The 25,541-nt window shown below is 44.7% G+C and overlaps 1 protein-coding gene across 1 annotated transcript in view; it reads left to right on the top strand.

Annotated features, from left to right (window-relative positions):
- Positions 1-6,876: 6,876 nt before the first annotated feature.
- LOC120532610 (interleukin-6 receptor subunit beta-like) overlaps positions 6,877-25,541 on the top strand; it is a 149,753-nt gene continuing 131,088 nt past the window's right edge. Inside the window, exon 1 of the mRNA XM_039758762.1 lies at positions 6,877-7,156. The gene's annotated coding sequence lies outside the window, so the exon portion shown is untranslated. The remainder of the gene's footprint in view (positions 7,157-25,541) is intronic.

Raw genomic sequence — 25,541 nt, 5'->3', positions numbered from 1 at the left:
CCATATAAGTAACATTTCTCAGACTGCCTTCTTCCATCTCCGAAACATTTTTAGACTTTGTCCTGTTCTTATGCAACACAGTGCTGAAATATTGGTTAATGTCCTAGTCACCTCACATATAGATTATTGTAATGCTATCTGGCATCCCACCAAAATTAATCCATCACTTACAACTTCTTCAAAATTCTACTGCCAGGATAATAACCTGCTGTTCTAAATCCACTGAACATATTACACCTATTCTCTCTCAACTTCACTGGCTCCCTGCACTACAGAATACAATACAAAATACAGCTCTTATAATTTAAAGCTCTCCCCAGTCTTGCTCCCCACTACCTCACTGATCTCCTACAGACTGACACTCCTCTCGCTCACTCAGATCCTCATCTGCAGCTCTACTTTCTGTACCACACATCAAACTCGAGCGTCTCTCATAGTGCTCCTCAACTCTGGAATTCTCTTCCCTCTCATATTCGTCAGCTCGATTCAATATCACATTTTAAAACTGTCCTCAAAACTTATCTTTTCAAACTGGCATACCAGTTGTGAATTTTGCACTGTTACTGCCAGTTATCTTTGTTTGTTTGCTAATTATTGCTTTTTGATTTAGAATTCTCTTGTTTTTATTTTACTAATGTTGTTTAATTTTATTGTAAGGTGACCTTGAGTGCTAAGAAAGGCGCCTATTAAATAAAATGTATTATTATTACTATTATTATTATTAATTATTGAGACGAAAACTTGACCATTGTCTGAAAGTCAAAATAGTAAGACTGCAACTGGCAGTCTGGTCTTTCTTTTAACAGTGAAATGATACACTCAATGACAAAAATAAACAATTTTATTGTATACAAATTAGCTTAATAATTTCTGTAAACATTTCACTCATCCCTCTCTCAATCTCTCTCTCTCACACACACACACACACACACACACACACACACACACACACACAATGCGGTTAGTTAAATATATACATAATAGGATCTAAAATCCTTGAAAGAGAACTGTCTTACATAGCTTTTTCTGTATGTTGCCACGCTGTAATTTGAGAGTATTCAGTCCGGCAAAATGGTGCAGCGTTAGTTTGTGGAAGACAGACACAACTAAAGACATGAGCATAAAATGATGGTTGTCAATTTCAAACTGTGTTTCCTCGATGTGCTCCTTGAGAAAAAACACATCATCTAAACCAATCTCAGTCCGAACAAACTGAATGATCAAAGATACACTGACAGCTTGCCCTAATGTCGACTGACGGATAACATGCTCAGATACTTTGACCACCTTGACTGTACCCTCAGAAGGAATCATCAAACCTCCTTTTTTTCAATGTGAGCAAGTGGTAGCTTTGATCATATTATGCCGGTACAGCATCTGCTACCAAACTAGCACAGCACACAAAACACAGGACAGCTTTCTCAAAACCCCGTCTAAAGGCTACATCCCACTGCTTCCTGAGTTGGATTTCTATGGGAAACCTTCAGAGTTTGAGAAATGTTAACAGCTAACAACAATCTACATAGTTAGTGACTAAATACGTTTAGCCAAAGCATTGTTTGGAGGCTCACTTCAACACATAAATGCATAGCTTTGCTACCTCAGCCTGGCGTAGCTAAAGTTAAGATTATAAAATGGGATTTTCTAATGGCCAAATATAACCAAAACAATTGTTCAGCCTTACCTATGAAATGTAATCCCTCGGGATCTGGTTTGGAGTATACAGCGGTTTGTACAATCCCAAGCAGCACATGCGTGACACATCTTTATCCATTACTTCACTCCACAGCAGTGCCACTCGCAATATGGTGGCAACGTTGATGTACGATGCTGCTGGACATGCGGCGTCTAGTAATTCTATGTCTATGCCAGAACCTGCCAGGATTTCCTGAGAATGGTCTGCAAGGAACTGAGAGAGACAGTCAGCGCACCTCGCTACCCACTGGTCTGTTGAGGAATTGCAATTACTCTTGCCCTTTAGCTGCCTCCTACTTGCGCTTGTGTGACAAAGCAGAGAAATAAAAAGTAGGTGCTAATTTGTGTACAGGGTCACAATGTGAACTACCGCCCAGTTTGGTTGAAGATTTGCAGGAACTAAATAAGGGTAGAACTTGTCAATATTCTCATTTAGTAGACATGTTGTTGGCTTTATATTAAAGAGAAAATGGCATAAGTTTTGTAAAATTCAATAGATGTTTTAATAATGCTGCTCTCTAGCCTATCCAATCTATTTGCGTGGGGCAAGGTAGAAACTCTGGCTGCCCCGTGTCTTTTTTTTTTTGCATTTTATTGGTTTTATTAAAATCAAATAACACTCCATACAGGCAAGTCAAGTTTAACAGTAACAAATCAACCCTAGCCATGAGAAAGAGAGCAAGGCCAGCAAAGTATAAGTTTAAACTAGTAAAAATAAATAAATAGATAAATTAATAAATGAATAAAAATAAATAGAATAAAAAAGAGGGGAGAGAATCTGCTTCCTCAATTTAAATGCTTATTCTAAAATGTTATTGATTAGTTTTGAAATTTTTGTACAGATCCTCTAAGTGAGAATTTGATTTTTTCCAATTTCAAACAGGAGAGTTAGGATTCTTCCAGTTGACCAAGATAAGTCTACGTGCCAATAGTGTAGTAAAGGCAATTCCAGTTTGTTTGTCCTTCTCCATTTTAAGCCCATATGGGAGTCCACCAAACACAGCTGTTAATGGGTTCGGAGGGATTGTGACACCAAGGCTGTCTGAAAGACACTTAAAAATTGGGTCCAGAATGATGTTAATTTGGTGCAGGCCCAAAACATGTGACCCAGTGAGGCTGGAGCTTGATTGCAACGTTCACAGGTTGAATCTTGCCCTGGAAACATTTTGGACAATTTTAAGTGAGAGAGATGCGCTCGATATATAATTTTAAGTTGAATAATTGTATGCTTTGCGCATTTGGAGCTCGAGTGAATTCTCTGCATTGCTACCTTCCACTCCTTTTCGGAGATGTTGAGTGAGAGATCATTTTCTTATTGTACTCTTGGATATTTGAAAGAGAGGGACTGTAAAATAGTTTTATATATTACGGAGATGCTGTCTGAGTCCTCAAGACTGGTCGATATTTTTTCCGGCGTAAAGGTAGGTGGGAGGTGAAGAAATCTGGACAGGTTCTGTCTAACAAAGTTTCAAAGGTAGTGAAAGAAATTTGTTGCTGGAAAGTTAAAGTTAGAGTGTAATTGTTTGTAGGATGCAAAGACGTTGTCTATGTACAGATCTCTAAGTCAGGGGTTCTCAGTGTTGGTCCTGGGGACCCCCGGTCGCTGCAGGTTTTTGTTCCAACCAGCTTCTGTTTTTAATTGGACTCCTGGGCTAATTAAGTGAACTGATATTTCACTAGTTCTGTGTTTAGGGAACAATATATTAATTAGAAAACTAAGTTTGCTAAAAAAAATAAAAATATTAAAATGTACCAAGCAGTTATATAGTAATAATGTATGTTTTTCTTTTTAACAGTATTTTCATCTTGATTTTCATTCTACTTTTCTAAGTGCTCTAATTGTTTAATTAATCTATTATTTATTAATTAGTGGGTCTGACTCTAAAGTAGCTGCAGCCTTTGATTATTCACTGTTGTTTGCCTGGGTGTCTGCTCTGCTCGTTTTAAGTTGTCATTAATAAGATACAATTAAGGGGGGAAAACTGCACAGAAAAAGGGCAAAGTATAATGAAATCAACAAAAGAGAGTTAAGCAGTTAAATCTAGAGCAAAAGTAGAAATATTTATAAATGTCTTATAAATGTATAAATCATGCTGCTATGCTTTTCTGAATGTCGAATAAAAATAAAAAAAAAAACCCAGCTAATTAAATGAGATCAGTGCTATAAGATGTTGTCACTTATTAGGAATCTGGTTGGAACAAAAACCTGCAGCCACGGGGGGGGTCCCCAGGACCGACGTTGAAAACCCCTGCTCTAAGCGATTTAATCCCGATTGTTTTCCAGATATTAAAAAACTGCATGGGTTCCATATTTTGAAGCACAATTAGGTTGTTAATATTTGTACTTAATGGGGTACAAAGCAAGGAATATAAAAAAGTACTGCAGGATTTTATTTCTATTGTGGACCAAGCCTGTGTATGTTCATCTATTTGTGTCAATGTCCAGGTTTTTATAGCTTGTATATTTGCTGCTCAGTAATAAAATTGCTCCCTGTGTCTTAAAATGGGTACCCTTGAGCATATCCTACAAGGCACTATGCGAGGGGCATTATCACTGGAGCCATAACCAAGTCCTCAAGACCAACCAGCAAGGGGGTCATTGAGACTAGGAATGTCTGCTACAGCCAGGATAGTTGCATTCATCAAGGAAGCTGTGCAGCCCATGGAAACAGCCAAGAACTACTTTATTGGCTTGCTCTCTACGGCACAAGACTGGTTGATGACAGTTGGCCAAGATAGGAAGCTAAACATCCCACCACATATCACCAAATCCACTCTAAGACCTGACATCATCCTAGTTTCTGAGGTTGCAAAGCAGCTCATCCTCCTGGTGCTAACTGTGCCTTGGGAGGAAAGGAAGAGTGAAAAGTACCAGGACCTGCCGGAGGCCTGCCGTTGGAAAGGGTGGAAGACCAGGTGTATGCCACTGTGGAAATGGGTTGCCAAGTGTTTGCAAGCCATTCTCTCTTTCATGTCTTCAGTTAGTCCAAAATGCAGCTGCTAGGCTCCTAACTCGCGCCAGCCGCAGTGATCCTATCATTTGTATTCTGCACACACTGCACTGGCTCCACGTGTTTTATAGAATTCATTTTAAAATTGTGGTACTTACTTACAGAGCCTCGCATGGACAAACTTCTGAGTACCTCACTTACTTGCTTCATCATTATACAGCTTGTCGAGCTTTTAGATCACACTCGGCTAAAAACTCGTGGCGATTGTGCCTTTCAGTCTGTGGCACCAAGACTATGGAATAGCCTGCCTTATGGTCTGCACAGACCTGAGTCTGTTGATTCTTTAAACAAACAACTGAAAACATTTCTTTTTAAACTGGCTTTTAATCATGCTGAGTAGTTCTTTGTTTTTTATTTTATTGGTAATGTTTATGTTTTGTTCTATTTGTTATGCATTTATTGTATTGCTGTTCAGCGCTGTCTGACTCTTGTGTCTGAAGGGCGCTATATAAATAAACTACTATTACTGCTAAGAATAATAATAGTGAGGCGAGGATATTTTAATTACATTTTGAAAGCATTAGAATTTCTCTGTCCATACATCCAGGCCTGGCCCCAGGGGGGTCATTTAGCCAGTATGAACTCCTCCATATCAGGGCCGTCTTAATGTTTGGACACGACGGGCACTGGCTGGTGGCCCCAGGACCGATTCTGATGCCTATTTATGTCCCAAGTGCACTACTGCCTCAAATGCCAGGCCAATGCCCACCCAAACCCCACCACAACCCACGCTGTCACCTAGAGCGAGTCAACCAGTCGATCGCATCAGGCAGCCCTGTTTTAAGTGTGGCATTGCCATGTAACTTTTCTTAAACACTATGAAATCAAAATAGTTAAGTATGAACCCGAAGAAATAAATACCCTTCCGTTTCCTAATTTATACGCTCCCTTTTAAAATTGTGAGAAATGCTGGAGTGGTGCTAGAGAAAAGTCGCGATGGCAAAATCCGACTGTGACGAATGCGAAGAGTATAATCATCAAGTCATTAATGATGGTGAACAATTGAGGCGGAGATTTGCGAAGGTTTAGTGCCAGTTTTAATACATACAATTTGAACTGAAATTTTATAATGGTGAAGGCGCTTTATGAATTATTATTATTATTATTATTTTTTAACAGGGCGGAGTGGTGGCTCAGAGGCTAGGGATCTGCACAGGCAATCGGAAGGTTGCCCGTTCGAATCCCGTAAAATGCCAAGAGGGCCTCTGCTCTGTTGGGCCCTTGAGCAAGGCTCTTAACTTGCAATTGCTCCGTCCTGGGTATGCTGCATGTAGGTCCTCCAACCTGCAGGGTTGGTGGAAGAATTGGCACCCCAGCCACCATAAAAAAAGAAAAAAACACCTCACACTGTTCCACTCCATCTGAACTAGTGTGGTGCTGAGGTATCTGCACTCGGGTCCTAATCTGAATTCTGAGTTGGTTTGTCGTGTGGTGGATGCGGCAATGTGCAGTATCAGTGCGTGATCTAACCTCTCCATTTAACAGTTCATTGAAAGCCGTTTCAGTCGTGTTCCCGTGTTTAATTTTACTTTGCAACGTCCGTGTCTTCTTCATCTTCTTCTTCCTCCTATTACTGGATTCGTATCAATGTTGTAACATCGGATACACAGTTACATGTTGGATTATAAGACTTTATCACACCATGCACGTCCTGGCATTTCAAATGCCCCCTTTACCATGTTGGTTAATTTACTGTTCATTCGCTAGCCTGCTTAGTCCAAATCAGGGATAACAACAGCAGGGAGCGCAAGGTAGAACAATGTAGATTAAAGTCCGGCTTTTATTCCATTCGTTATAATTGTCAATCATTTCCATTGTTAAAGCACCTTCTCTAGGGAATAAGCGCGGAACTGGGCCAAGACTCAAGTTTTTTCTTTAACTAGGAGTTTAATGCAGATATTGCTTTGATTTTAACATGACATTTTGATGTAACATCCGATCATATGTAACAATTCGTGAAACGAAGTGTAAATAACTCCATCGTTATGCATGCCTTTAATATGCCTGTGCTGTAAGTGGTAGCGCCTATTAATGGGCTGCTTATTGGTTGCATAATTACAGTTGTATTCCGTACGTTATTACTAACAGAATTGCTTGATTTCAACACATTGAAAAAGCGACGCTAAAATACTTTCGTTCTCTATACTTTCCCAAGTAAAAATACCAAACATCCACATTTCGAAACTTCCTACTGGAGTGTGGCAGTTAAAACTTCCTGCTATGCTCAAATATACTCGAGCTCTCTGGCGCCACACACACTCACACACACTCACACACGCACGCACGCACACTCGCGCTGACTTGCAATGAGTTTCAGTTTCACGCGCTTCTCCCGTGAACCGGCGTAGCGCTTCATTTGAATAAAGTGTTTGATCAAAAGAGCGGATCAAAAGAGCATCTGTCAGAAACGAAAGACGAAGTGCGACACAAACAGCGGATTAATCCCTCAAGTAAGTGACTGGTTGTTTTACATGTTGATGTTTTATCATAATTGCTCTAGAAACCATACTGACCAGCTCTTATTCTTCTAATTGCTACTCGGTTCAGCCTCGTCTGAAAAGAGAATGCCGTTAAAATGAGACTTTATAGTATTTGAAAGTCTAATAATATTTAAAAGTCTAATATACAACACTCCCGACGTCTATTAAAGTGTGTAACATGGTACAAGAAAGACTCTGCACTGATAGATAATTGAAACGAGAGTTTTATCAATAAATTCGGGACTCTTTGTGCCCAGAAGTATGTCTAAAAGTTGGTTAGATTTCAAGACTGGTATAGTTGCAACTGATCATTAAAAACAATAATGGTAACGATTCCACATTAGAGAAAATCGGTTTATAGAAAACCCGGAGAGAAAACCTCTCATTTTACCTAATTACTGCATACACATAGTAATAGACAGCAGCAATGAAGATAGATGGCTATTGTGTTTTCATTGTTATAAAAATGGCTACAGGACTATTTGGAACAGAACTCTAATAAATTTTAAAATTCCATAGTACAGGTGATCTATCTATCTGTTACATCACTGTTTATGTATTAAGATCTATCTATCTATCTATCTATCTATCTATCTATCTATCTATCTATCTATCTATCTATCTATCTATCTATCTATCTATCTATCTATCATTTGACAAGGATTATCTATCTATCTATCTATCTATCTATCTTTTCCACTGCACAACAGAATCTGCAAACATTATGAAAAATATGTGATATGCAAAGAAGAATGATAGGGTGTGAAGTGTGGTCCTATCGGGAGTTCACGGGGACCCTTGCACCTTATTGCTTTAAAGTGGCTATGAAATTATTGCTTCAATGCGGTGAAAACAAAAGCCTAAAAGCAAAATTGCCTAATTATAATGTGGACTTGAATCAGTGTCTACTAATAAGAAGTGGTAAAAATGGCCCATTAACTTTACTCAAACACTTTCTCTTACTTCTTACCTTTTCTCATCTTTCCCTTCTTATGTGTTTTATTTTCCTGAACGTATGTTATTGTTTACATATATACAGATATCAATTAATACTGTATCTATCCTATCTTGAAGTGTATTTTATTTTTGTGCATGTACAATAATGCTTGAAATAAGAAAATCAGAATAACAAAAATACACAAATACCCTGTCCTTAATCATTCGCATAAACTGCATTCTAGAAAAAGGATTTCTCCCAGGGAACAAATAAAGATCTATCTATCTATCTATCTATCTATCTATCTATCTATCTATCTATCTATCTATCTATCTATCTATTGTAGAGTGCCTTTCCTATGTATGCATGTATGTTTGTATCTATATATCATATAGTGCCTTTCACATTTGTGTATGCATGCATCTCTCTTTCTCTTTCTGTCTCAAGGCACAGAGAATTTAGACCCAACAGGTAACCATGTCTCAGCCTCTCATTTTCAATAGACATTGAATGTTGTCGATTTAGAGAAGGTGAACATTATGTTTAATTGAATGAAACATAAGTAGTGATTGCTGGACATGAAATTATACCAGGGTTGTAGAGCAGGGAGTTTTGCCTTCAAACTGTGCTTGGACCCTGAAATTAATTTCTCTGAACAGAATGCTCTTCAATGCAGATTTTAAACTTGTGACTTAATTCATTGCTTTCCAAGATTGTGGTTTTATTTCACTGGCCAGACATGCTCTGTTAGGTCAGTAAGTGCTAGCTGACCAGCACTGACCAGCAAGCCACAAAGGTGAATTTGTGCTTTTTCACATTTTAATTTCAAGATCAAGTTCTGGTTTCACTTTATCTTGTACTAGATGAATATCTTTAGAAATTCTTGAATGCACCATTTAAGGAGCCGATCAGACTAGCTGAATTTTATTTTTGTACTGTGGCTTCCAGTGTACACTCATTTCTAAGCTTTTTATATGAACAGCACCATACAAATTGTACAATTTCTCAATAAAGAACTCAGCCAGTTGCTTACTTGGTATCTTGTGTTTGTAACTAGCTAGTTACTTATCGTAATGTTCTCAAACCCATTTCATGTATTTCGGGTTTACTGGAGGATGGAGCCTATTCAGAAGCACCAGGCACAAGGCAGGAATCACATCTGGACAGGGTGCCAGTCCATCGTGAAGCCTACTAACGCAGACACTCAGTTTTACACTCACGTGGGTTGAGTGTAGAAAGGCCAGTTACATTCCATGTATGCTTTATTTGTGAGGCATCATGCTGCTCCACTGTGCATCCCTGCATATTTGGAAAACATTAAATGAATTTTACTCTTAGCTACATCGACGGCCACCAATATTACTCCTGTAAAAATGTGCGTAGATTTGTATATTAAGTTCAAAGGCAATATGCTTACTGGCGCATAAGGAGAAGGATCTGGACTAATAAAAGTTCTGCTTCCATATCACTTTTAAACTGTGCACAAGTCATTAAAGTGGTTATTATAAATGCTATAAGTTACCAATATGCCCTAGTAAACAAACACTATTTTTATAGTGCCTTTCCTTTGCGAACATCATCCCAAGGTGTTTTACAGGTACAGGTTTGTACAATGGCCTACATATTAGTACAGTTGGCCTCACTGCATGTTGTGTTCACCTTAGACCTTATTAGATAAAAAGTTGAAAATGATTAGATTTTCAGATAAATGAATTGTAGTCTATCCTTAATAAAATACACTGTTGATTTTTGGAAAGAAAGATGTCGTCCATCTTGAAATTGTACATCACTCACATCTTCCTAAACACGGACTTTCCAAAGACGTTGCCCTAATTGTATGAGTTGTCAGCAGGCTCCTACTTCACTGAATCACGTTGGCTGAAATTCCATAATGCATCTTGGATTAGACTCTTCTCTTATTTATCAGTCTTGGATTTATAATGATCATTGATCCTCTAACAGCTCTGTCTGGGGTAGTACCAGATGCGACAAAATCAGTAATAACAACTTACACTGCACTGCTAGCACGCTATGTTATCTTGACCAAGCGGACACATCGGACAAATCTTACTCACATTCCATAACAAACTTGAAAAAGGTTAGTCTATTTTACTTAAAATTAGAAAAAAAAAATCAAATTCACTTTATATGGGACAATCCAAAAGTTGTTAAGAATCTGACAGGCATGTAATAATAAATTAAACACGCAGAACCTTTGGCAAACCTTTGGACACTTTGTTATCTTTGAATGATAAATTTAGAGTATTCTTGTTTTGTTCTTTCTCTGCCCTCTTAAACAGCAGCATATGAAATGTCTGATACTTTTGGATACATGTTGTATACTTTAGTAGGCTCTGATTTATTTATTGTAATGCAGTTATTAAATGTAGTAAAATATATTAAAGATACTGTGGACGCGGCCCGGGCACAGGCAGGCGGACATGTTGTTAATCACTACCACATGTTTATTTACAACTATATACACAATAATTTCAAGTGCACACGAACCCCCACACAGTCCTGGCCACACAATGCCTTCTTCTTCGGGCCGCCTCCACTCTCCTCTCTTGCTTTGTCCTGCTTCCACCCGACTCCAGCCTCGAATGAAGGGAGACGGCCCCTTTTATCTCATCCCGGATGAGCTCCAGGTGTTTCCCGGCATTCCTCCCTGGACACGCCCCAGTGTGGCGGAAATGCCGGCTGTTCTCCCGGAAGCTCTCTGGGTGTCCCTTCTCTTCTTCCCCCCAGCACTTCCTGGTGTGGCGGAAGTGATGAGGTCCAGGTTCCCCAAGGCATTGGGCCGCCCCCTGGCGGTGACCACGGGTCCCTACAGGGTTGGGCTTCCAAGCCCTCTACCCGTGGCCCCCAAAGCAACCAGGATGGCAGCCCCCACGTGATCCAGGGAGGGCGTAGACTCTCTTCTGATCCCTCAAGGCGTCCCGGCCGGGTCGTTGCCCCTGGCATCCCTGACAGTGCCCCACAGCCAGCGATGACCACTCGGGAGGAGCGACACGTCCCGCGAGGGCAGCTTACACCCTAAGCGGGTCCTGCTCCTGGACAGCCGAGGTCCGGCCCAGTTCTCCCAACAGGGACAGGGGCGGAGACGCCACCTGGACACCACCTCGCACAGGCTGCGCTCCCCCCTCTTACTGGCACCCCGGTGCCCACTCCTTCGGCACCCCCTCCGAGGTTTTCGCGCCCCTTTGGTTGGAACCACTTGCTTCCTCGCAGTCTCCTCCAGCCGTGGCGGCACCCGCACGCCAGCGGAGAGTCCTTCCAGCAGAAGGCCTGTTTCCTGAGGGCAGGTTCCCAACGAAATGGGTCCTACTGCTTGTCTGGGGTCCGGTCCTGAAACAGACAGAAAGAAAGGGGCAGAACCGCTGCCTGGACACCCTTCCCTGGCATCCCTCTGTGCCACGCACTGGCAGCGTTCCCCCCTCCATCCGGCACCCAGGCACTTGCCTGTTCGGCACCCCCTCCGTGGGTTCCATGTCCCTCCTGTCGTTGGAATAGACGGAACCGCCTGCACTCCTTTCCTCTCCGCTGACCTCAAGGGTTCCATCTGCCCCCGCAGAGGGCGGCCAGCACCTGGACGTGTGCACCTAGCACCACGTCCCATCCTATCGGAATAACCGGCATTCACCCTCTGATTCCTCCTGTCGCTCTGGGACGCCCTGACGGTCTGAGTCTCCTTCCCGTCTGCGTCCCTGTAGAGCGGCGCAAGACTGGTGCCGACTCGGGGTGGAGGGCGCTAGGACCTGGGGCACTCAACAGCCCGTGTCCTGCCAGCCCACTCGCTGTCTCTCCCCTCACCGCGCGCGCAGCCCCCTGTGCCGCATCCACTGTCGGAGGACTGCTTACTTGTTGCTGATCATTGGATTCACCGCCGTTTTCAGCAGACCCTCCTTCATGCTGTACGGGGACGGCTGAACTCACCTTCCCTGCCATACACCTCCGGCTGAAGAATCCAGCGTTGCGCCGTCTGATCGCCTTCAGCAGCTCTTCGAAAGACGTGACCGCCTTCATCTCCAGTACCCGCAACTCTGCCCGGAGGGCACGTAGCACCTGCGACACACGCTGCTCCACGGGCTGAAGGCATGCCTCCAGCTCCAACAGAACAGCCAGCAAAGACAGGAAGTTAACTGACGCAGAGCCAACCTGTCAGCCCCAAACGCCGGCAACTTCCTGTGGGCCTCTTCCTCCGGCCCAATAGTGTCTCCCCCCGGCAAGTGATGGACATTCCTTCGTCCCGCCTCTCTCTAGTCAGCGGCGGGCACGTAAGACACACCATCCAATCGCGTGCCTGTCAGGGGGAGGGACTTCTGGTCCGCAGCCATTTTGGCTCCCCTCCTGTGGCGGCGACGTGCTTGCTGGCAGCCTTGCTGTTGCCAGTGCCTCTCGAGCTGCAGCGTCTCCTTCTCCGCAGCTCCCGCAGCTGCCACAGCCCTGTTGAAGCCCCGCAGACTGGCATGCGCCTGCCACTGACACGGATCCGGGAAGCCCCTGCCTGAAAAACAGAAGGGCCGGCTGCCGATAGGCAAGGAACTCACCTCCCAGGTCCCGTCTAACTGAGGAAACGTCCTCGGCGTGGCCTCTCTGGACACAATGCCGTCCCGGGCGCCTCCAGCAACGGCGCACTTGTCGGAGACCGCTGCACTCACGCTATGCACGCTGCCCGCCCGCGACAGGGGAAAATGGCTCTCCTGCCGACCCCTGGTGGTCCGTGGGGTACTTTTACCCTGCAGGACTGTGTGCACGCCGCTCCCGCGGCACGTGGGTGGGGTCCCTTGCTGTGCCGGGCCATCCACAACAAGATTTTTTAACTCAGGTCCGCGTCTTGCACCAGACGGAGCATCCTGCTGACTACGCCAGATGTGGACGCGGCCTGGGCACAGACAGGCGGACATGTTGTTAATCACTACCACACGTTTATTTACAACTATATACACAATAATTTCAAGTGCACACAAACGCCAAACACAGTCCTGGCCACACAATGCCTTCTTCTTCGGGCCGCCTCCACTCTCTCTCCTGCTTTGTCCTGCTTCCACCTGACTCCAGCCTCGAATGAAGGGAGACGGCCCCTTGTATCTCATCCCGGATGAGCTCCAGGGGCCTCATGTATAAACGGTGCGTACGCACAGAAATGTTGTGTAGGAACTTTTCCACGTTCAAATCGCGATGTATAAAACCTACGCTTGGCGTAAAGCCACTCACTTTTCCACGGTACCTCATACCTTGTACGCAAGTTCTCCGCTTGGTTTTGCAGACTGGCAGCACCCAGCGTCAAAGCAATGCTACTGTTCCTGTGTGGTTACACCTTATTTTCCTGACGCGACTTTATAAATACACTGAAACTAACCGCATATTGTTTATTAGTGTAACGCATCTGATTGTAATTAACTTGTAACAATATAATGGTCCAGGGAACAGCCATAGTATTCCAAATACCATAAATGCTTTAGCGTTGTTACTCTCACTGCACCTTCTTCTTCTTTCAGCTGCTCCCTTTAGGAGTTGCCACAGCGGATCATCTTTTTTCATATTACTCTCAGTGCCCCACTCGGAGTATTTATATAACTGTATCTGAGTGTGAATCACAGCAGCAGCTGATCGGAAAGAGAATTATCGGTATACAGCATCAGGCACACGCTACCTCAGCCACGGCAAAACGTTTTAAAACCTTTCCTGTACAGACCTCGCGGTTCAGAAACAGTTTCATCCCAAGAACTTTAAATGCACTCAATCAATTGCTCCTTGTAGAACTGTTTGTACTTATAAGTACAATTACCTCACTGTAAACTTGCACTATAGTTATAATATCGCACAACCTGAGCCACTTTATAAAGCGCGTATTTACATATAATGACAATATCATTTTTAAGATGAAACGCAGCAAAATATGTTTATTATATTATACGCATAAAACTTTAACTTCATTTAAATAATCTATATTCTTCACTGGGACTGGCGTGAAGGATAGAATAATTAAACATGTACTACGAAGATATTTCAATGTTCCTTAAACTTTTTAAAGAATCAGCGCTCTAAGTTTACAGATGGCTTAACATCTATTACAGAGCTGATTGTGTGGCAATCGGTTACTTGGAGAAAGAAAAGCAAGAACTGCATGGGCGGCCACGACAATATATATTGAATATAAAACAGAAAGAGAAAATAACGACACAGCTAAAAATGCAGCGGCAAATTTCGACAAAAGTTAAATGCTTGTCATGAGCACGAGGCGGCTATGCAGTGTCCGCAATGGACATGGTCATCCGCCGTGCATAAGCTACCTTACTGACATTGGCGGGCGAAGGAGCCACCAATTCTTTTTCTGCCCAGTGCCACCACAAGCCCCTGAGTACTGCTGCAATAAATAATTTCATCGATGATCATGCACAATCGCTGCGCTGTAAAACCCATGTTTAATAACGTGCTTTAACTCTTATCATCATGAAAATGATATCACGTATACATTTATGTTGTTCTACTTTAATGACAAAATAAACTACGTGATTAAAGTGGAACTTGACATTTCGTGCTTTTTTTCCCCACTGTGTGCCTTTTTTTTCTCTGTACCCTAAAAAGTTTTCATATGACACTCAGACGGTAGGCTACGACTCGCCTTTTCACGGCGACTGATATCTGAGCTTTCAAGTTTCTCCAACACGCTATGTCACTCGATCAACTTCCTTTTGTTGATTATACCACGGTTTATTTTAACAAATAGTATGTTTTTCTTTGCCTCCACTTGGTATTCGCTGAAATTCTTATATTTTCCCCCATGCTTTTCCCGTTGTCTTTCACAGAAGGCTGAGCTTAAGGGCAATTTATATTGATTTGCATATTAAAAGAGGCGTAATTCTGGGAGGAGTTAGGGCGTTACATAAAGCGTGTGCACGAGCGTTAGTTTTCACGCTGACCGGGATTTATGTAGCGGAAGAACGTGGAAGTTGGAGTACGCAAAGATTCCTGCATCTGGATTTTTCTGTGCGTAAGCACATTTCGGCTTTTGTGCTTACGCCATGTTATAGTGCGAGTTCTACGCACGGCGTTATACATGAGGCCCCAGGTGTTTCCCGGCATTCCCCCCTGGACACGCCCTAGTGTGGTGGAAATGCCAGCTGTTCTCCCGGAAGCTCTCCAGGTATCCCTTCTCTTCTTCTCCCCCCAGCACTTCCTGGTGTGGCGGAAGTGCTGAGGTCCAGGGTCCCCAAGGCATTGGGGCGCCCCCTGGCGGTGACCACGGGTCCCTACAGGGTTGGGCTTCTAAGCCCTCTACCCGTGGCCCCCAAAGCAACCAGGAAGGCAGCCCCCATGTGATCCAGGGTGGGCATTGACCCTCTTCTGATCCCTCAAGGCGTCCCGGCCGGGTCGTTGCCCCTGGCATCCCTGACAATACAAAGACAGCTGTGCCTGTCTGTGGTACTGGCTATAAAAATGCAAAGCTGTTGGATTATTTAGCACCTTTGATTTGCTGAGTAATCCTGAGCAACTCACTTAATTTGTCTATGCTCACATTTGAATGTTTACAGTGTACATTGTTGTAATTGGCAACCTTTATTATTTAATTATCAATAAACTAATAAGAATAATAGCAGAACATCATCAAAAGCAACAGGTAAGTGAAACAAATGTAAGAGTTAACAAAAGCTGTCCTGTAGATCATCAGTGTGCTGTGTGACGGCCTCTTGTGCCCACCACTTCTTATCGCCTCTGGCTCAATGAGTTAATGAGGCTGTGATTCAGCAGTTGTGGGATGCTGCCCCATTCCTGCAAAAGGGCCTGACAAAACTTTTGGCTATTGGCTAGCAGAGAGACACAACTCCGAATGTTGCAGTTTAGGGCATCTCTAAGGTGCTCTGTGAAATTAAGGTTAGGAGTGAAGGCAGATCAAGGCAGTACCTGCACACCAGCATTCATTCCTGAGGACACTTGTAAGTGGCCTGGTATTGTCCTGCTGTAGGGTCAGATGTGAATGCACAGGAAACAGACCACGTGGGGCCTTTGTCTTGCTGTGACTTAAGCTTTGAATGAAGGCCTTTCTAAGAGCAGCCTGACCAGATATTGTTCTACCTGGATCTTGTTGATGTAACTTAAAAAACAGAGTGATCATAAAGATTTGAGGCATCCACAGGCAAATCCCCTATTATCAATAAAAAAATAACAAAACGATTGATGCTCCTTAGCAGAAATGTCTTTCCAGCCACAAGTCTAGTCATAGAATGACTGCAGATTGCGGTGGAGCTGGTTAAGAGGCCGGTGGAGAGGAAGGCGGCAGGTCTATGTGATCAGAAACCAGAAGTGATGTCATTACTCGTCTTGTTGTCGATCATCAGATCTGCAGATAAAAAAAAAAGGAAAGCCATTTAGGTGACAGCGCCAACCCTTGGTCAGGGCTGGAATTACAGTCAAATGGGGCCTTGGGTTGTTTCTCAATTGCACGAGTGTGACTTACCTAATGAGCTCACTGCCAAGGCTGGATTGTTGACAAATTTAATTATTGTTTCTTATTTTAGAAAAATATATCCTGATAGTAATTTTTGAACAAAAATTGTGTAACTTTTCAGAAATTGATAAAAAAAAGCCCCCACTTGGTGAGTATAGACCCCAGCAGGGTTGAGCTTCCATACTCCAAACCCATTGCTCTGCTGTAAACCAAGGGGGCTGCCCTGTATTAGTTCTGCAGACAAACTGAATTAAAAAATGTTGGTGTGATACACATGCAAAGCAGGTTAGAGATAATGATAGTACTAAAATTTGAAAGTGTTAAAAAACTGATAGTAAAGGTCACATTAGCGCAAACAAACTGAAATTATTACTCTGTGAAATAACGGAACAGTGAAAAGAGATCGAATATGTTGTTCGGATTAAAACTTTAAGTCTGAGACTTGTAGATCGTCTAAATTGTATTGCCATCGGGGAAAAGTAGTGTTTCTTATCAGTGAAGAGGCGTATCTGGAGAATTAAAAGATTTGTTGTTTGGTGAAAGTCAAATCCAGAGTGGCTGGTATGTAGCGCAGGTCGTGTTTGGGGGTGGCTTTGGTTGTCGAGCAAAGTGAGTACTACATATATATGTATGTGTATGTGTGTGTGTGTGTGTGTGTGTGTATATATATATATTGTGAAGGGTGGCCGGTCGTTCATCCCCTCCAATACCCCCACGCTGCCAGGTGGAGCCCTCCCTGCAGCATGGAGGTGCCCCGAATGCCAGCAGGGAATTATTCATGTTGGAGTTTTCCTTTACAGCCCTTCTGGATACCATGGGGGCCAATAGAAGGAGCTGCAGGGAGGAACAGTGACTATTTTTCCTATGCCGTGGAAGTACACATGGACAAGAGGAATGACGTGCTTCCGGGGTAAAGAAGAAGGTTTTTTATCTGACCCGGAAGTGTTCCTAGTCACGTGGACAGAGAGGGCAAAATACATCCGGGGCAAGGACTATAAAAGACTGAAAGAGACACCAGAGTGTTGAGCTGAGCTGGGTGGTAGGAGGGCAACGCGTTCGGGAGCTGGTGGAGAGCATTATTGTGATCATTATTATTGTATTATATGAGTATTGTGGAGGAGAGGGTGCTTTTTGCACTGTACTGTGAAAATAAAGTCAATTATTGGACTTTTATTTGGTGTCTGACATTTGATTGGAGGGTTCAAGGGAGCGATAGCGCCCCCTATCTGTCACAATATATATACAGTATGTGTGTATGTTTGTGTATATATATATATATATATATATATATATATATATACTATATATATATATATATATATATATGTGTGTGTAATATACATAAATACACTTAAGCTCTTCAGTGTGTGCTACTAAAATATACGATTAGCATTACTCTATAGGACTGACATGACTATCCAAATATTCCATAATGGAAACAGAGAAGAGCACAGTCTCAACGTGCTATTGAACAGGCAGTGTAGACGAATTGGTAGACCACTGCAATTTAATGTTCACACATAAGAACGTGCAAATTCAATATGGGGTTACAGGAGCCTAAATTTTTAGTGCTTTACACAAAACTGCAAACATCCCTCTACAGGGCGCCAGCTCACCACACAGACTCCTTGTCTTTAGGAGTACGTGAGAAAAACTGGAGTTCCCAAATGTAATTCTATGCAGGTACATGCAAATTCCACACAAACAACTAACTACCTGGCCTAGGATTTGAACTCCGGACACCCCATCTACACAGGAGCATAAAATGGTTGACAAACAAGTGGAGACCACTCAGTCAGTCAAACTCATTTGGTAAACTAATAGCAAAGTTGTTGTAACGTTTCACCCAAATAGTTTTTAGAAGTCACTTCAGATTTTGAGGTTCTCTTAGAGAAGGAGATTAAAGATGATTGTGAAATTCTCCTCGTTGTACAGCTTTATAGGTCTTGTTTTATTATTGTTCAAGTGACTATTCTAAACCACTCTGAGGTTAAAAATTAAGGATACTCTTTATTGTAGTGGTCTTATTTTATCGATCTTAATGTACATTCAGTATTACTGCAAAGTGCATTACACAGTGAGACAGGCCCACTATATGCATGTTTCAATGGCTAGTGGAACTCAAGAGTCATCTGAAGAGGTTTCTTCCTTTGAAAGTAAAGTGATGCCAGTTTGTTTTTTTTGTTTCACACATGGAAAATGATGGTAACACAGATGCTTATACATTTTGCAATAATGCTTTTTGTTTTAACTTGTTATTTGTCTTTCCGGTCTTGCAATGCAGGCATTGATTTGAAATGTTACCGATCATATTACAGCGCTTAATGATAGCTTTCTTAACTGTACTTATGCGACTTTATTTCAAATTCACATAGAGTGTTTTGTTTATTTTAGTGTGGTGACTTTCTTGCTCGCAGTTAGGAGTTTGCATGTTCTCCCCGTGGTTTTCCCTGGGTGCTCCGGTTTCCTCCCACAGTCCAAAGACTTGCAGGTTTGGTGCATTTGCGATTCTAAATTGTCCCTAGTGTGGATGTGTGTGTGTGTGGATGTGTGTGTGTGCCCTGCCCAGGGTTTGTTTCCTGCCTTGCTCCCTGTGTTGGCTCCAGCAGATCCCCGTGACCCTGTAGTTAGGAAATAGCGGGTTGGATAATGGATGGATGGATCGACTTGCTTGGCTCTGAACTGGATTATCTGTGCTTTATTTTTTACCTTTTGCTTCATGTCTGGTGTTCTTCAAGCCCTGCAGCTGTCTTCCATTACATTATTATGGCTATAAACAAGCCAGCGATTATTGTACACTTATTATAAATATTTGGGAACTCATATACTTTTCCCATATCAGGATCAGACAGAGATAATTTATGTTTCTGAATTGCTCATATTAAGCCATTTGTAAAGATGTTTAACTCACTGTTAGTGGCAACAAGTGCAAACAGTTAATTACATTCTAAAGAGAATAATTTCTAAACTTGTACTGTAAATATCATTTAAAGATGATCAGTAATTACAGTTGTTTGTTTTAGGGCAGTTGTTCAAAAAGTCTGAAGAGGGTTCATTTAACATTTGTATTAAAAAATAGTTCATTTATTTATATATTGTAATGACCCGGCAGTCAGCGCTGGCGGCATGGTGCATTGTGGGTAATTCTGTAACGTTCACTGTTTGCCCCTGGAGCCATACCTTGCACAGGTAGATCTGGCTGCCCTCCACGATGGATGGAGCTGCGAGGAGGCTGCGACACACTTGGCCCTTGCCTTGGAGGGTCCCGCACTTCAGGTACTCATTGATCTGCCACCTGAGGTGTGTCGTGATCTTCAGGCCCTCACCGCTGCTCTCACCCGTCGCTTTGGACAGAGAACCTCAGCGGAACACAGCAGAGAGGAGCTGACTAACCGACGTCGGCGTGAAGGTGAGAGTGTGGGAGCATTCGCAGCTGACATCAGGGTCTATGCACGAAAAGGTTACCCTACTTTCTCGACAGCAGCGAGAACTCAGCCTCCATGCTTTCCTGCGGGGCCTTACACCAGAGCGACTCCGCCAGCATGTCGTCTGTTGTCACCCCGAGATTTGAGTGAGGCACTGCGGGAGGCTGAGCGGGCTGAGGAGGTTCTACAGGCTGGGTCACCGACGGGTCGATCGCCACGCCCGCGCCGGCTAACGAGAGCAGTTGAACGAGAGGTGGAAGGAGACCAGCCTGAGGGAGTGGAGGTCAGTCGCGCCCAATCAACATCAACCCCCCGACGGAGACAAAGACTAGACCGCTGTTTCCGATGCGGAGAACCAGGGCACTTTGCCAGGGACTGCCCTGCTCCAAGTTCCCTGCCTCGTACAAAATCATCTCCGGGAAACGAACTCGGAGTGAGGCCGTGAGGGGACCCTCGCTCGGTTTTTCAGCACCCCTCCACAATGACTGCCCTAAAGTGGGGCGCTGTGGGTTTTCCAGTGGACTGTACTTATTGACGGGCAGCCATGCAGTGCCTTAGTGGACACGGGGTCCACTATTTGTTTGCTACAAAAAGGAGTGTTGCCCGAAACAGCTGGTCCTCTTCCAGAGGTCTGGACCCCCACCAATATCGAACTGCGCACTGTTACAGGTGAATGGACAGTAATGCCCGGAAAGAAACTGTTGTCTGTGGTGGTGGGGATGAGCCAGACCAGCCACGAATTCTGGCTTGCTGACATCAGAGATAAGTGCATTATTGGGTTGGACTTGTTGGCCCACTGGGGAGCACGTGTTGATGTGTCAAGGGCCGTCCTCTGCCTCGGTAATGAGACTGTGCCGCTCCGGTCGGGCTGGAACCGTCCTGGAAGGACTGCTAACTTAAATTCACCTGGACACCCCTGCTCACCGGCTCCCGACCGTTGCTTGAAAGTTACAAGGACTCAAGAGGACCCCCAGGAGAGTATTGCAGCTCAGACCAGTGCTTCCCAACTGCTTTCATCACACGACCCCCCATCATCTGAGACAGTTGCCGCTGTAGAGGTATTGGGCCGTCGAAGTGGTGAACATCTGAGCGCGCCACAGCAGGAGCAACTTCAGCACCTATTGAAAGACTTTGTGGACATTTTGCGGCCCGAGAGGAGGACTGTACCAGGACAGCTCTAGTGAAACATCACATTGACACTGGCCACGCCGCTCCCATTCGTTTGCGCCCCCACCGATTGCCTCTTGCGAAGCGTCAAGCTGCTGAAGAAATGATTTGTGACATGGCAGCTAATGACATTATTGAGCCTTCGGACAGTCCCTGGGCTGCACCTATGGTCATGGTGTGGAAGAAAACGGGGGTTGGCGCCCCTGTGTGGATTTCCGTAGACTAAATGCAGTCACTCGCAAGGATTCATACCCACTGCCACGCATCGATGATGCATTGGATTATGTGGCTGGATCCTGTTGGTTCAGCACCTTGGACTTGCGCAGTGGGTATTGGCAAGTAGAACTGGCATCAGAGGACCGGCCCAAAACTGCATTCATCATCGGACAAGGGCTGTGGCAGTTTAAGGTGATGCCTTTTGGACTTTGTAACGCTCCGGCCACCTTCGAAAGACTGATGGAGCGGGTCCTTAAAGACATTCCCCGAACCCGCTGCGTAGTCTATTTGATCCATGCCAGAGACTTTGACCAGGCTGTTCACAATTTAGGGGAGGTCCTGACAGCCATCCGTAGCGCCGGGTTGCGGCTGAACCCCGCTAAGTGTAACCTACTCACCCGACAGACCCAGTTTCTGGGACACGTGGTTAGCGAGTGGGGTGGCTACCGACCCAGCGAAGGTGGCTGCCGTGAGCAACTGGCCCCCACCAGCCAACATCACTGAGCTGCGGAGCTTTTTGGGCTTAGCTTCGTACTACAGAAGGTTTGTCAGAAACTTTGCAACCATTGCCAGCCCCTTGCACCAGCTGACAAGTAAGGGCCAGCAGTTTGGGTGGTCTGAGGAGTGCGCAGCAGCTTCCCAGCAACTAAAAGCCGCCCTCATCAGTGCACCTGTCCTGGCTTACCCTGACCCCAACCAACCTTTCCTTGTGGACACTGACGCTAGCAATGTGGGGGTTGGGGCTGTACTCTCCCAGAGGGGGGAGACCGGAGAGAGAGTGGTGGCCTACTATAGCTGCAGCCTCAGTCGACCAGAAAGGAATTACTGCATCACCCGGCGGGAGTTGTTGGCAGTGATCCTGGCAGTACGGCACTTTAGGCCCTACCTCTTGGGTACTAGGTTCACGTTTCGGACTGACCATGCTAGCCTTACTTGGATGTTAAATTTCCGGCAACCAGAGGGCCAGGTGGCAAGGTGGATGGAGATCCTCCAAGAATACGACTTCGAGGTACAGCACCGACCAGGACGGCAGCATGCCAATGCTGATGCCCTCTCCAGGCGTCCATGCCTCACCGACGAGTGTCGATATTGCCATCGACAAGAAGAAAGAGGTCTGGGGCCATCATCAGCATCAGCAGGGCTAGATGACACTGATGGAGCAGGGGAGCCGTTCACCACTGACCAGCTGAGGCAACTGCAGGCGAACGACCAAGTGCTAGTGAAGGTAAAGGGCTGGCTGGAGACCCAAGCATGTCCCGACTGACAAACCGTGTCCTCCCAGGGGCCTGAGATCAAGTCACTTCACTTCCAGTGGGGCAACCTGGAGTTGCACGATGGCATGGTCTACAGACGGTGGCAAGCACCAAGGGGGGGAATTGACCGTTTACAACTTCTGGTTCCCCAGGCTCTGCGCGCAGAGGTCCTCCGTTGGGTTCATGGAGCAGCTGGATCCGGCCACTTTGGGAATGCTAAGACAGTGCGACGGCTGCGGCAGCGGTTCTATTGGCCAGGGTGTCGGCAAGATGCAGAGCTGCATGTCCACTGCTGTGATATCTGTACCGCGCAGAAAGGACCCGGCCAACGCTCTCACGCGCCATTGCAGCAGTACCTAGTCGGGGCACCCATGGAGAGGATTGGGGTGGATGTACTGGGTCCTTTTCCTGTCACCGAAGCCGGAAACCGTTTTGTCTTGGTCGCGATGGATTATTTCACAAAATGGCCAGAGGCATATGCAGTTCCTGACCAGAGTGCCTCCACAGCAGCTCAGCGGTTAGTGGATGAAATGTTTGGAGTACCGGACGAACTTCACAGTGACCAAGGGCGGAATTTTGAGAGTCGGTTGTTTAAGGAGGTGTGTCAGCAGCTGGGGGTGAAAAAGACCAGAACCACTCCCCTTCACCCTAAAAACGGTGGACCGCACCCTGGCCACCCAACTTGCAATCCTGACCAGTCAGCATCAGAGAGACTGGGACCAACATTTGCCTCTGGTCCTGTGGACGTATAGGACAGCAGTACAGGAGTCAAGTCAGTGCACACCGGCGGGGCTGATGTTCGGGAGAGAACTTCGCACGCCAGTGGATTTGGTGTTTGGCTCGCCCCCTGAGCCTGAGATTGTTGGTCGGCCCGAACTGGACTATTTTAGGCGGTTGAAGGAGCGTCTGGACACCGTTCATCAACTGGCCAGGGAGGCCCTAGAGGAAGCTGGAGCCCGCCAGAAACGGGCATATGACACTCGGGCTCATGGTCCGACTCTGAAACAAGGGGACAAAGTGTGGGTGTTTTGCCCACAAAGGAAGCGGGGACTGTCTCCCAAATTGACTCACCATTGGCAGGGACCTGGGGAGATTTTGGACCAAATTTCAGAGGTAGTTTTCCGGGTCCGAATGCCTGGACGGGGCAGACGGGTGGTGCTGCATAAGGACCGGTTAGCACCATACCACCCATTGACCCCAGTACAAGAAAGACCTGAAAACCAAAGTAGATCTCCAACCTCCACCCTCGGAGCCGAGACGGACATTGACAGACTCAGGACTGAGCCTGGCACGGGTCGCCGGCCAGGACATTTGTTAGATTTTTATTGTGAAGATTAGGGTTGTGGGGACACTAACCCTCTTGGGGGGGGGGGCTGTGTAATGACCCGACAGTCAGCGCTGGCAGCATGGTGCATTGTGGGTAATTCTGTAATGTTCACTGTTTGCGCTGGGCAAACAAGGCAGTCGATTTCCTTTTGTATTGGGAATGTATATGTGTATTGTGTTGAAGTTGCTTGGGGGGTTTGGGACATTTGTAGTCCAAGTATAATAAGTGTAACAGTTACAATCAATGAGAAAGATGTCTTCAGAAATGACCTTGGCAATGGCCTTGCAATATGTTGAGCTTTGTTTCTGACTATCTGCTCTAATAAAGAGATACAAAAGGACAGAGCTGTGTGTTGCTAGATTTCATCTATGCCATTATTACGGAGACACTCGGAGTCGTGCGGTGTATGGGACACGAGTGCTCGCCTACTTAATGAGCTGGGTACAGCTGCGTGCATGATGCTGGCATTCCGCTAGCCGATAGCTTGGGGGAAGTGCACGGCAGAGTTCGGCTCCAATACTCAACCACGGGTTGCTACAATATGATACAAAGTTGACTAACTGACTCGTCAGCAAATTCCTGCCTGGAATTTGGCAGGGTGGTATATCACGGGAGTACGTATCCACTAAGAAAGGAAATTTCAATATATTGATATTTAAGAGTGAAAAAAAATCCTGCAACAGAAAAACTAAATACCCCAAAATATCAAAAAACTTTGACTGATTTGATTGAATTTTGGTGACTTTGTAGGTGAAACAAAATTAGTTCTGCACGTTTTTTTATTTCCTGATATTTGTCATTAATAACGCTTTTGGGAAAGGGACGTTCTAATGCACCGCATCCCCCCTTTCGGCAAGGTGTTGACAGCGATCCCATGGAGAAATGGGATGTGCTGGTTTATGCAAATTAAGACTATCTATAGATGCAGTATGAAAGGAGACAAGCTTGCCAGACGCTGTGGCTGTGCGTGTTGTCAATTTCACACAACTGATGTAGTTAGAAAGGTATTTAATAATATTAGTCCCCCCAACCTTATCTGCAACCTTATTCAGATGCCGAAGTGTTGACTGCAATTCCCATCAGCAAGTGCATTGCTGAAGACGATTTCATCAGTACTCACAATGTTTAAATATGAGAATCGACAAAAACACAGCATGTCATCAAAGGTAGAAACTGCTGTGTTTTTTTCTCTCTCTATCACTTTAGGATAACAATTGCCCCCCAAATTTTACCTTTCATGGATCAAGCGCTATTCGAAGAGCGAAGGCAAGAAGTTCCTCTTGGTGAAATAAGTGCAGTTAGAAACGGGGGAAAAATATTGTGCAGCATTGTCAGTCACTTTGATGTGGTGTCACATGTGACAATAACTCTGAGATAAACAGATTGCACTACATGTTTTTTGTCATTGCATTGCTTTGCATTTTCGAAAAAGCCAACACTGTAGGCTTAAGTTCGCAATACCAACCAATGATGTGTTTTTTGAAGTTAAAAGAAGGAAAGAAGAAGAAATAAATCCTTGCAAATTAACTGAAGGAGCCATGCCATGACTTATTAGAATGAAGCGAGATTTTTTCTGTA

This window comes from Polypterus senegalus, chromosome 7 (genome assembly GCF_016835505.1).
Source record: "Polypterus senegalus isolate Bchr_013 chromosome 7, ASM1683550v1, whole genome shotgun sequence".
Classification (NCBI taxonomy): Eukaryota; Metazoa; Chordata; class Cladistia; order Polypteriformes; family Polypteridae; genus Polypterus; species Polypterus senegalus.
This window is presented reverse-complemented; position numbering and strand designations above follow the sequence as displayed.